Below are 12,886 nucleotides of genomic sequence, written 5' to 3'. Positions count from 1 at the left end.
ACTTGTGTTCAAGTGTATGGATCTCTCTGAAATTGTACTGCAAGGTACCATACCACAAAGGGAAGGCTGGGATTGAGTTTGGGGGTGATGAATCATAAGGGTGTTCAAAAAATTTTGGGGGGGGGATTTTTTTTTTTTTTTCCTTTTTTTCTTTTTTCCTTTTTTTTTTCTTTTAAAATTTTCCATTTTAAGTTGGTTATTTCTCTGTTTTATATTTAAAAGCAAATAATAATGATATGGTAGGAGATACACACCAAAATGTGTAAATTATTATATAATAAGTATTGTGCAATAGCAAGAAATTCTCAATTGCACAGTATTGCACAATAGCAAGAAATCTTCAATTGCACAGTATTGCGCAATAGCAAGAAATCTTCAATTGCACAGTATTGTGCAATAGCAAGAAATATCCAATAGCACAATATTGCGCAATAGCAAGAAATTGTCAATTGTACAGTATTGCGCAATAGCAAGAAATATTCAATTGCACAGTATTGTGCAAAAGAAGATACTTCGTATAAGTTGCTTATTTCTTGACCAATTTCAATGGGGTTTTATTCTTGAATTCTTGGGGTTCTTAAATATGCTGATTCTAACCGTGTATTTAGTTTTTGGATTTTGGGCCCCGTTTTTAAATTGGTCCACATTAAGGTCCAAAGGGTCCAAAATTAAATTTTGTTTGATTTCATCAAAAATTGAACTATTGGGGTTCTTTGATATGCCGAATCTAACTGTGTATTTAGATTCTTAATTTTTGGTTCCGTTTTCAAATTGGTCTACATTAAGGTCCAAAGAGTCCAAAATTAAACTTAGTTTGATTTTAACAAAAATTCTTAGGGTTCTTTGATATGCTGAATCTAAACATGTATTTAGATTTTTGATTATGGGCCCAGTTTTCAAGTTGGTCCAAATCGGGGTCCAAAATTAAACTTTGTTTGATTTCAACAAAAATTGAATATATGGGGTTCTTTGATATGCTGAATCTAACCATGTATTTAGATTTTTGATTTTTGGGCCCCATTATCAACTTTGTCCACATTGAGGTCAAAAGGGTCCAAAATTAAACTTTGTTTGATTTCATCAAAAATTGAATTCTTGGGGTTCTTTGATATGCTGAATCTAACCATGTATTTAGATTTTGGATATTGGACCATAATAGGTGAATGTCCAATTTAAAATTTTTAAGTTCTTAGACCACATTCATTCTGTCAGAAACCTATGCTGTGTCAAATATTTAATCACAATCCAAATTCAGAGCTGTATCAAGCTTGAATGTTGTGTCCATACTTGCCCCAACTGTTCAGGGTTCGACCTCTGCGGTCGTATCAAGCTGCGCCCTGCGGAGTATTTTATTATGTTATCCTTTCATTGTTTTGTTAAGTTTTGTTAATTAGATAATGTTGCCTAAAAAAAATCAGTTACCATCGTATGGTGTTTGCCATCAATCTTCTTATGTTATCCTTTTAGTTTGTTAAATTTTGCTAATTAGGTCATGTTGCCCAAAAGCAATCAGTTACCATCTCATGGTGTTTGCCATCAATTGTCTTATGGTCTTATGTTTTCCCTTCATTGTTTTGTTAATTATGTCATGTTGCCCAAAGTAATCTGTTACCATCTTATGGTGTTTGTCATTAATCTTATTATGTAATCCTGTCATTGTTTTGTAAGATTTTTTTAACTATATCATGTTGCCCAAAAGTAATCTGTTGCCATGAATCTTCTTATGTTATCCTTTCATTATTTTGTTAGATTTTGCTAATTAGGTCATGTTGCCCAAAAGCAATCAGTTACCATCTCATTGTGTTTGCCATCAATATTTTTGTTATCCTTTCATTGTTTGTTAGATTTTGTTAATTATGTCATGTTGCCCAAAGTAATCGGTTACCATCGCATGATGTTTGCCATTAATCTTCTTATGTTATCCTTTCATTGTTTTGTTATATTTTGTTAATTAGGTCATGTTGCCCAAAAGTAATCTGTTACCATGAATCTTCTTATGTTATTCTTTCATTGTTTTGTTAGATTTTGTTAAGTGGCGGGTTAGGGTGATCAGTCTGTCCGTAACAAATTGTGTCCGCTCTATATCTAGAGACCCTTTATAATTTCATACTTTATACTTGACATGTATATTAACCAACACCAGAGGGTGTGTCATAATGTTAGTACAACTTACTAGGTCAAAATTCAAGGTCAAAAACTTTGGTTTCAGTTGACAACCCCATGTCCTATGGTAAAGATCGTGTCCGCTCTATATCTTGTGAACCGTTACGATTTCAAAGTTTATACTTGACATGTATATTAACCAACACTAGAGGGTGTGTCATAATGTATGTACAACTTCCTAGGCCAACTATAACACTCTTAACTAAAAACATAGAATAAAATCACTCTCAGCGCATAACGAGACTATGTAATAACTTAAAAAAGTGCTTCATATCAGCTTATCCATACTATTTTTTACCACATGAAAACTGATGCTGATCATTGTCATTGTAGTCCTTAACATTTGCTGCAGAATTTATCTTTATGTCTTTTTCCATCAATCCATACAAATGGCTTAGTTCTGTTCTCTTGTGAGTAATTATATGTGGAGATATTACTCCACCAGGACATGTGGTTATCACTCTGAAAGATAAAATAAACAAAAATAGGGAGATTGGCAACACAACAAATTTAAACCAATCAAATAATTCAATCTGGTGTATTTTTGTCGAGCCTAGGAATACTGACGTATAGATTTCCACATGATAAAAATATTTACTGTACTTTAAAAAAGGACTGTTTTATAGGTAAACACAAGAACTATTTAATCTAGTGAATACAGATACAGTACACAGTTCCAACAATTAAAATGGCATAATTCTGGCTTGACAAGTAATGCGAAATAACCTGTGTCTATTTCAAGAATTTTTTTTTCTTTTATAATTATATTTCTAAAATTAAGGGTAAAGTGCATCTGGCGTACTGTTTAATAGCACAAGAGATTCAACCACTAACATCTTAAATAGTCAAATAGTAACTTGTTATTTACAGCAGGGCCCACAGAGATGGCTTCCATTTCAATGATGTCTAGTTAACTAGGTCATGTTGCCAAATAGTAATCTGTTACCAACTCATGGTGTTTGCCATCAATCTTCTTATGTTTTCTTTTCATTATTTTGTTAAGATTTTGTTGATTACGTCATGTTGCCTAAAAGTATTCTTACCATCCCATGGTGTTTGTCATTAATCTTCTTATGTTATCCTTTCGTTGTTGTGTTAGATTTTGTTAATTAGGCCTTGTTATCCAAAAGTAATCTTACTATCTCATGGTATTTGTTATTAATCTTCTTTTGTTATCATTTCATTGTTTTGTTCGATTTCGTTTATTAGACCATGTTGCCTTTAAGTTATCAGTTACCATCTCATGGTGTTTGCCATCAATCTTCTTGTGTTACAGTATCCATTTATTGTTATGTTAGATTTTGCTAATTAGTTCATGTTGCCCAAAAGCAATCAGTTACCATCTCATGGTGTTTGCCATCAATTGTCTTATGGTCTTATGTTTTCCCTTCATTGTTTTGTTAATTATGTCATGTTGCCCAAAGTCATCTGTTACCATCTTATGGTGTTTGTCATTCATCTTATTATGTAATCCTGTCATTGTTTTGTAAGATTTTTTTAACTATATCATGTTGCCCAAAAGTAATCTGTTGCCATGAATCTTTTTATGTTATCCTGTTATTGTTTTGTTAGATTTTGTTGATTAGGTCATGTTGCCCAAAAGTAATCAGTTGCCATCTCATGGTGTTTTCATACGCCCGTTTACGGGACGTATTATGGTATACCGTTGTCCGTCTGTCCGTCCGTCCGTCCGTCTGTCCGTCCGTCGTCAACATGTCGGACATTAACTCAAAAACGCTTTAACCAATTTGCATAAAACTTTGGTGAATTGTTTATATTTATTCACGTGAGCTCCCTTTTGTTTTCTATAAATTTTAGATTTTACGTTTCAGAGTTATGGGGTTTTACTCATTACAAAAAGGGGGATTTTCCAGTTTTCGTACATTAACTCAAAAACGCTTTAACCAATTTGCATAAAACTTTGGTGGATTATTTATATCTATTGACGTGAGCTCCCTTTTGTTTTCTATAAATTTTAGATTTTATGTTTCAGAGTTATGGGGTTTTATTCATTAAAAAAAGAGGGATTTTCCAGTTTTCGGACAATAACTCAAGAATGCTTTCACCAACTTGCAAGAAATTGTGGTGAATTGTTTATATCTATTGACATGAGCTCCGTTTCGATTTTTATATATTTAGATTTTACGTTTCCAAGGTACAGGGTTTTATTCATAAAAAAAGGGGGATTTTCCAGTTTTCTGACAAAAAATCAAAAATGCTTTCAGCAGTTCTTATGAAACTTTGGTGAATTGTTTATATCTATTGATGTAAGCTCCGTTTAGAATTTTATAAATTTTACATTTTACATTTCTGAGTTATGGGGTTTTATTCATTAAAAAAAGGGGGATTTTCCAGTTTTCGGACAATAACTCAAAAATGCTGTCAGCAATTCTCATGAAACTTTGTTGAATTGTTTATATCTATTGATGTAAGCTCCCTTTACATTTTCATAAATTTTTAATATGACATTGAGAATTAATTGAACTTTAATTGTTTATAGTCTGACAACAGATTTTTCATGAATCTTCTTATATTATCCTTTCATTGTTTTGTTAGATTTTGTTTACTTGGTCATGTTGCCCAAAGTAATTAGTTACCATTCCATGGTGTTTGTCATCAATCTTCTTATGTTATCCTTTCATTGTTTTGTTAGATTTTGTTTACTTGGTCATGTTGCCCAAAGTAATATTTACCATCCCATGGTGTTTGTCATCAATCTTCTTATGTTATCCTTTCATTGTTTTGTTAGATGTTAATTAGGCCGTGTGCCCAAAGTAATTGGTTACCATCTCATGGTGTTTGTCATGAATTTTATTATGTTTTTCTGTCGTTGTTTTGTTAGATTTTGTTAATTAGGTCATGTTGCCCAAAAGTAATCAGTTACCATTTCATGATGTTAGCCATCAATCTTAAGTTTTTTTTTTTTTTTTTTTTTTAGATTTTGTTGTTTAGGTCTTGCAGCCCAAAAGGAATTAGTTACTATCTCATGGTCCTTGTCATCAGTCATCTTATGTTATCCTTTTATTGTTTTGTTAGCTTTTGAAATGAAAAAAAATGCTAGAAAATTTCATCTTCTTGGTGATATGCATAGTAAGATAAAAAAAAAAACATTTTACCGAACAAGATGTTTGAAAACATCAACATGAGATTTTAATTGAGAAGTTTACTACCAAGGCCATCTCTCCAATACCTGACATCAGGCGCGTAGCTGCCTTTACGCAAAAAATCATTTGCTTGCACATTATTTTCACAAAAAAAAATATTCTGAAATTGAATTACGAATGAGTAGTAAGACAGGTCAACCGGGCTAACTATCCAGCTGACACTCCAAGTCAGTATTGGAAGCGAGCCTTGTATTTCTCCTTTCTTGACTATTTCGTTGAAGAACTCACAGGACGTTTACTGGATACTTCTGAACCTTAATTTATACCTGCATGTTTGGAATCTTTGACAGCAGAGTGTATAGACAAACTATACGAAACATTTAGACACGACTTGACGGACAATCAAGGAACATTCAACTCTGAGGTAAAGAGATGGCAGATACGCTGGTCGGGTCCAGATGTTATAGAGAATCTCTGATGTCGTCTCTAGCACTGACTAATAAGGAACTATATCCTTCAATATTTGCAATCGTGTCAATTCTATAGTTACAATGCCAGTAACTTCATCAACTACTGAATGGTCATTTAGTGCATTACGGCGACTAAAAACTTATCTCCGTTCAACCATGGTACAGGACAGACTATCTTCGTTGGCGTTCATACATGTTCACAGAGAAATGAATATCGACACCGAGAGAGCTCTGCAATCATTTGCCTTGGCAAAAAATAGATGTATGGACTTTGGATATTAACTATACTATAAGTCTTACATGCAGTATTAACATTTAATAATACAGGCTCAATACATGCAATAACCTTGAAAACATCTTAGATTTATATCCCTCACTTATAAGTCAAGACGTAAAAGTCGCCGTTTGATTTCGTATTTCCATTGTCCGTTCGTCTAAAAGACTATTAATTCACCTTGGGTATCTGTGTCCCAAGTGACCTTCAACCGTTGTCGTAGAAACCTCTCCCTCGATTCGAAAATGACCGTAGTGAGAAACGCTACGGTCGGGTGTCTTGCAAGAAGCAGGACCTGCTCACCCTTCCGGAACACTGGAGGTCGCCACATTTTTTTTCAGGGTTCGTGTTTTTTATCTGTATTTAGTTTTCAATATTGAATGTTTTTGTTTGTTCTTTTGTGTCTTATCTGTTCCCGGGTTGGCCATGTGTCCATTGATTGCACTTCTATTGATAAACGCCTCGGTGTACTTATCGACTGATCTTCCCGTTTTATAAAATTTATTTTATATTTGAAAACAACGATGTTAATAAGGAGTAATGTGATATTCTTAAGCATGGCATACCTGGAAAATGACCGAAAAATGATAATTTTCTGCATAAAAAGGTCCCAAAAATTTTTCGCCTCGCTCCGCTCGGCGATCCAAGTCTTATGCTTGCACTTTATTTTAGGCCAGCTACGCCCCTGGACATAGACCCATAACAAAGAGAGATTTGTCAGTGCGGACAACATATATATTTGCAGTAACAAATTTTGTACAGAACTTGAAAAAAAATGTGTTGAGCCTTAAGGGCATAAAATAGTATGTATAATTAATGTTATTAGTAAAATAGAAACTTGGTGACTAATACTGAGCATAACCTGTTAAAGAACAGTGCAGTTCAAAAGAGGGGGAGGGAGACAGCGCAAATGCTAAAACGTAACAATATGATGAGTAAACCTGAGCTCTCTTGTTTTGGACAGTTACTCATATAGTACATAATAGGTGAACCTTATTTTGTGTATAGATTGACTCTTAGATGCACATGTCTGTCTAACAGGGTAAATCGGAATTTGATCACATTTTTCAAAGATATGGCATATATGGTTTGTTAGTCGATACCAACTGTTAGACCTTTAACATTCAATGATAACCAGTAAAGCATGCGAGTCATATCAGCCTATATATACACTGGTGTTAACATTAAATACATACATTATGTTAACTAGAGAGGTGATATAGTGATCACAGATACCCCCTCCAGCAACAAATGCGAGATAATGTTTTGTTTCTGTAGCATTTTATAAGATGTCATATAAATTGCAATGGTTCAAAGGCATATAAAATATACACACAAAATAAGATCTTGATTATAGATAATTGTTTTTCTTTATATTACATTGCTTACAAATCATTTCTTAAATATATGATGAAAAAACATTGGATATACAGGATTGATGGGACAAACAAAATAATCCGCAAGTATTTAATTCAATTTTGAAAGGAATGCTACGTAAATTCATATAATTAAGGGTTAATACTCGTTCGAAACGATAGTAATTTTATCAACATCATTTTATGTCTAGGTTATTCGAATGTTTGGGTTTAAACGTTCTTGATAAAATAAATGAAGAAAGGCACTTCGGACGCACGGAATTTATAAAGTGTTATTCTAATTTACTAGCAGTGTGGGTCTGGATGGGGTCCTTCAATTCTGTATTCTTTACTCTTTTAAACCATTTTTCTCTATTCTTTATAAATTTTGCCTGTTATTCTCTATTCTTTATATTTTAGCACCCCATTAATCTATTCTTTATTCTTTTTGCCTATTTTTCTCTGTTCTTTACATATATTGCCCTTTATTCTGTACGTATTGTCCATTATTTTCTATTATGTAAACCCCATGCAGACCCTCAGCACTTGGTTGACGCCACTATAAGCCCCTTAGGGTATCATCAATTCAGAAGTCAATGCTTCGATACTAAGGGTATTTTTAACAAGCTTTTCTTAAATTCTCTGTTGATAAAATAAGATATTATTATATAAGGAAAACTAAAGTTTTAACTTCCAGAGGTGAATATTTGACTTCAAATGAATTTGTGGCTATCTATTTATTTCATTTAGATCCTCACGTGTTTAGGTCTAATACATCCTTGGCTCTTAAACTTTTGGTATTGTTTGAGCGTTCCTATCCTCACGTGTTTAGGTTTAATACATCCTTGGCTCTTAAACTTTTGGTATTGTTTGAGCGTTCCTATCCTCACGTGTTTAGGTTTAATACATCATTGGCTCTTAAACTTTTGGTATTGTTTGAGCGTTCCTATCCTCACGTGTTTAGGTCTAATACATCCTTGGATCTAAAACTTTTGGTATGGTTAGAGCGTTCCTATCCTCACGTGTGTAGGTCTAATACATCCTTGGCTCTTAAACTTTTGGAATGGTTTGAGCGTTCCTATCCTCACGTGTTCAGGTCTAATACATCATTGGCTCTTTAAACTTTTGGTATGGTTTGAGCGTTCCTATCCTCACGTGTTTAGGTCTAATACATCCTTGGCTCTTAAACTTTTTGTATTGTTTGAGCGTTCCTATCCTCACGTGTTTAGGTCTAATACATCCTTGGCTCTTAAACTTTTGGTATGATTTGAGCGTTCCTATCCTCACGTGTTTAGGTCTAATACATCCTTGGCTCTTAAACTTTTGGTATGATTTGAGCGTTCCTATCCTCACGTGTTCAGGTCTAATACATCCTTGGCTCTTAAATTTTTGGTATGATTGAGCGTTCCTATCCTCACGTGTTCAGGTCTAATACATCCTTGGCTCTTAAACTTTTGGTATGATTTGAGCGTTCTTATCCTGACGTGTTTAGGTCTAATACATCCTTGGCTCTAAAACTTTTGGTATGATTTGAGCGTTCTTATCCTGACGTGTTTAGGTCTAATACATCCTTGGCTCTTAAACTTTTGGTATGATTTGAGCGTTCCTATCCTCACTTGTTTAGGTCTAATAATCCTTGGCTCTTAAACTTTTGGTATCGTTTGAGCGTTGCTAGTGAATGTTAATCCAGAAAAAGTCTTCTGACGCAAGCATTAATAAGAGTTAATTTCATTGTTTAGATATAATTAGAAGTGTTTTTTTTCATATGATATGGCAACAAGCTAAAATTAGGAAAAGATACCAAAATGAAGAAAGGAAACCGATTGTCAACGCCCCACCCCCAAAAGACGAATCGACAATCAACAAAACACTGCATACAAAGAAAATTAAGTACCAAGAACCACTAAAAATATCACCCCCCCCCAAAAAAAAAATAAAAACCTGAGGCCAACTGAGGTGCTCCAGAAGTAATATTGTAAGACTGCCAATGATACAACTATCCACAAGATATCTAAAGACATAGATATTAAGCAATTATAAGTCACCATACGGCCTTCGACAATGAGCAAATTACATACACTATAAATAAACAATTAACCAAGACATGATTAATCTTAGTATAGTTATTCTTTATTGTTTAAGCTGGGGGGTAAACAGTAAACAAACTATTCTCTGAGTCTTTCGTGGAAGAATTTAAATATTCTTGAAAGCTCAGCAAGTACAAAATGCGAGATAACCGCCATATATAGTTACCTCTAAATCTTAAAATTTTGAAATAATAATTTTTTAAAATTTAGTCGGGCAAACATTGCGTCACTTGATTTACCATGTTTACCGAATACTGCTGCATGGAAGTCTACATAATAAAACATGTAGACAAATGTTCCCACGTCGTATACAAGCGGAACAAATTAGATTTCAGAAATCTTAAATAACAAAGAAATGAGATAATGACGAAAGATAAATCCTTGTTATTAAAAAGAAGTAATAAACAGGTGTATAATTAAATGTAAATAACTATAAAAGCTTAAAATTACTACATAAATATTTACCTCGCTTACAGAATAGCAACAACTTTCTGTTGATATATTAATTGTTCCTATTTTTGTCGAGCCTGCGACTTTTGTCGCAAAAGCGAGACATAGCCATCCTACATTCCGTCGGCGTCGTCGTCGTCGTCGGCGGCGGCGGCGTCCACAAATATTCACTCTGTGGTTAAAGTTTTTCAAATTTCAATAACTTTCATAAACTATCCTGCATTTCAACCAAACTTGGACAGAAACTTGTTTATGATCATAAGATAGTATCTAGAACTAAATTTTGTAAAAAAAAAAATCCTGTTTATCCGTATATTACTCATAAATGGACTTAGTTTTTCTGCCAGTTAACATTGCATTTACTCTGTGGTTCAAGTTTTTCAAATTTTAATAACTTTCTTAAACTATCCTAGATTTGTACCAAACTTGGACAGAAGCTTGTTTATAACCATAAGATAGTATCCAGAAGAAAATTTTGTAAAAAAAAATCCTGTTTATCCGTATTTTACTCATATATATACTTAGTTTTTCTGCCAGTTAACATAACATGGTTAAAGTTTTTCAAATTTTAATAACTTTCTTAAACTATCCTGGATTTGTACCACAATTGGACAGAAGCTTGTTTGTGATCATAAGATAGAATCCAGAAGAAAAATTTGTAAAAACAAAAATCCTGTTTATCCGTATTTTACTCATATATGGACTTAGTTTTTCTGCCAGTTAACATAACATTCACTCTGTGGTTAAAGTTTTTCAAATTTTAATTACTTTCTTAAACTATCCTGGATTTGTACCACACTTGGACAGAAGCTTGTTTGTGATCATAAGATAGTATCCAAAAGTAAATTTTGTAAAAATTTATTTCCTGTTTTTCCGTATATTACTTATAAATGGACTTAGTTTTATTGCAGTTAACATTACGTACAGTCTGTAGTTAAAGTTTTAAAAACATTTATTAGATTCATAAACCTTCTTGGATTTTTACCAAACTTGAACAGAACTTCTTACAATCAAAAGATAGTATCTAGAGGAAAATTTTTAATAATTTTTTCCCCATTTTTGTTGAGCCTGCGACTAACAGCAAAAGTAGGCGTGACACTGGGTTCCGCGGAACCCTTACGAATATTTACAGCCGATACATGGAAATGTTAACAAAGTTATTATATTTCTAATGATAACGCGATATCATTGATATATGGGTGCTCAACAGGACAACGTTAAAACAAATTGTGTGTGAGAATATTTATAAAAACAACAAAAACTAACGATAAAATGAATGCAATTTGTAATCTCCTGGTTAAGCATTACAATGCAATTATAAGAATTGAAAGATTCTTGTTGAACGTGATCAAGTTTTGTCAGGTTTTATTGATTGTTGGTTGCTTAACGTCCAGTGGCAAATATTTCATGTATATTCAGGACGATTGTCAGGTTTTAAAAACTGCGTGAATTTTATGTATAATTCCTAAACATGATTCGGTGAACGCTTTTACAACCACAAAAAAAAAACTACAAAAAGAGTTCAACTCTAAAAATCGACAGACATTATAGCATAATATTCTATATTTCTTTTATGAAGAAGTGGAAAATAAACTACCTTGTGAAAATGACATGTCGGCTTTCAGACGTGGAAAATTAGAATAGGAAACGAAAATCGTATTTGTTTAACAAACCATACATTTTGGGTGGGGGATAGTTGTTGAATATTTTACTACACGAATATTTAAGGGATGTTGAGTAGCAGAATTCGTATCTGCAACAATGTTGACGTTAAGAAAGTACGAAAAGATTGTTAAAGTCCGAAAATGCATTTGTGAATTTTGGCCGGATAGAATATCTAATTCATTTTGCTTTATTTCATAGTACATTAACATTAACGTGTTTCCACATATTTCCAAGCATGCACTACATTTATTACTATATACTAGTATCATAAAAATCTTGTGTATGCTGTAAAAGTTATTGGTTCTAATGAATTGTATAGTGACTTAACAATTACCCAAAACAGGAGATTCCCGAAATGTAAACTTTCTGTTGTGTATATACACGCCGTTTTTTTTTTTCTATCTCGGAAACGGTGAATTATTCATTTCGTACATGTATTTCCACTCTTGGGTGAGTTTGAAGAGATTTCCACACCGCATAACCAAGAGATTATCATTTTAACAAACAGAATTTCTATTCGGATTTAATTTCCTTACGTTTCTTATTATGTCTATTCATTGAAAAGTAAATATCGTATTTCTATGGATTTTAAAATTTATGACAAATTATATCGACAGTATCCTGCCCCGCCCCACTATTACTTGTACTAATGTTTTATTTCATTATATTTGACATCATTTCGGTGTCTCTCTTTTCAATTGTATAAGTTGAGATTCTGTTCAAAGTAAGAATATTTTGTTCAGAAGGAAAAGAATACATTGCATTAACATTTGCTAACTGATATTTTTCATGTACTAAACTAAAGGCATCAGTTTCGACTCCAATATGGAAAAAATGGTTTGGTTCCTTGTAGTAATCATTTGTCATGTGTATATTTGTTTGGCTAATTTACAGAACTTGGACCAATATCAGAAAAAAAGACAATTGAAAAGCACACTGATGGAAAAGTATTCCAATCAGCTGTTACCACGTAAACACGACGATGATGGTGTATACGTGAGCGTTTTCCCGTATATTGATTTGTTTTTGGATTTTAATGAAAATGTTGGAACATTTTCAGTATATGGACTTTTCCGGATTAATTGGTATGATGATCATATAACATGGAATGAAACAGAATACGATGGCATAACATTACTACATTTTCCAGTTGAAGAGGTGTGGTTTCCGAAGATGATGATGAGGAATACGATAGAAAAACGGACAATCTTTACCTCCGATGACGACTTGGATCTAATGACTACTTATGTTGAATATGATTCACATGGTTATGCGTCGGTTTTAGCTGGTGGTGTAATTGAAGCAGTTTGTCATGCAA

This window comes from Mytilus californianus, unplaced genomic scaffold (genome assembly GCF_021869535.1).
Source record: "Mytilus californianus isolate M0D057914Y unplaced genomic scaffold, xbMytCali1.0.p SCAF_11, whole genome shotgun sequence".
Lineage (NCBI taxonomy): Eukaryota > Metazoa > Mollusca > Bivalvia > Mytilida > Mytilidae > Mytilus > Mytilus californianus.
Note: the sequence above shows the minus strand (reverse complement) of the source record.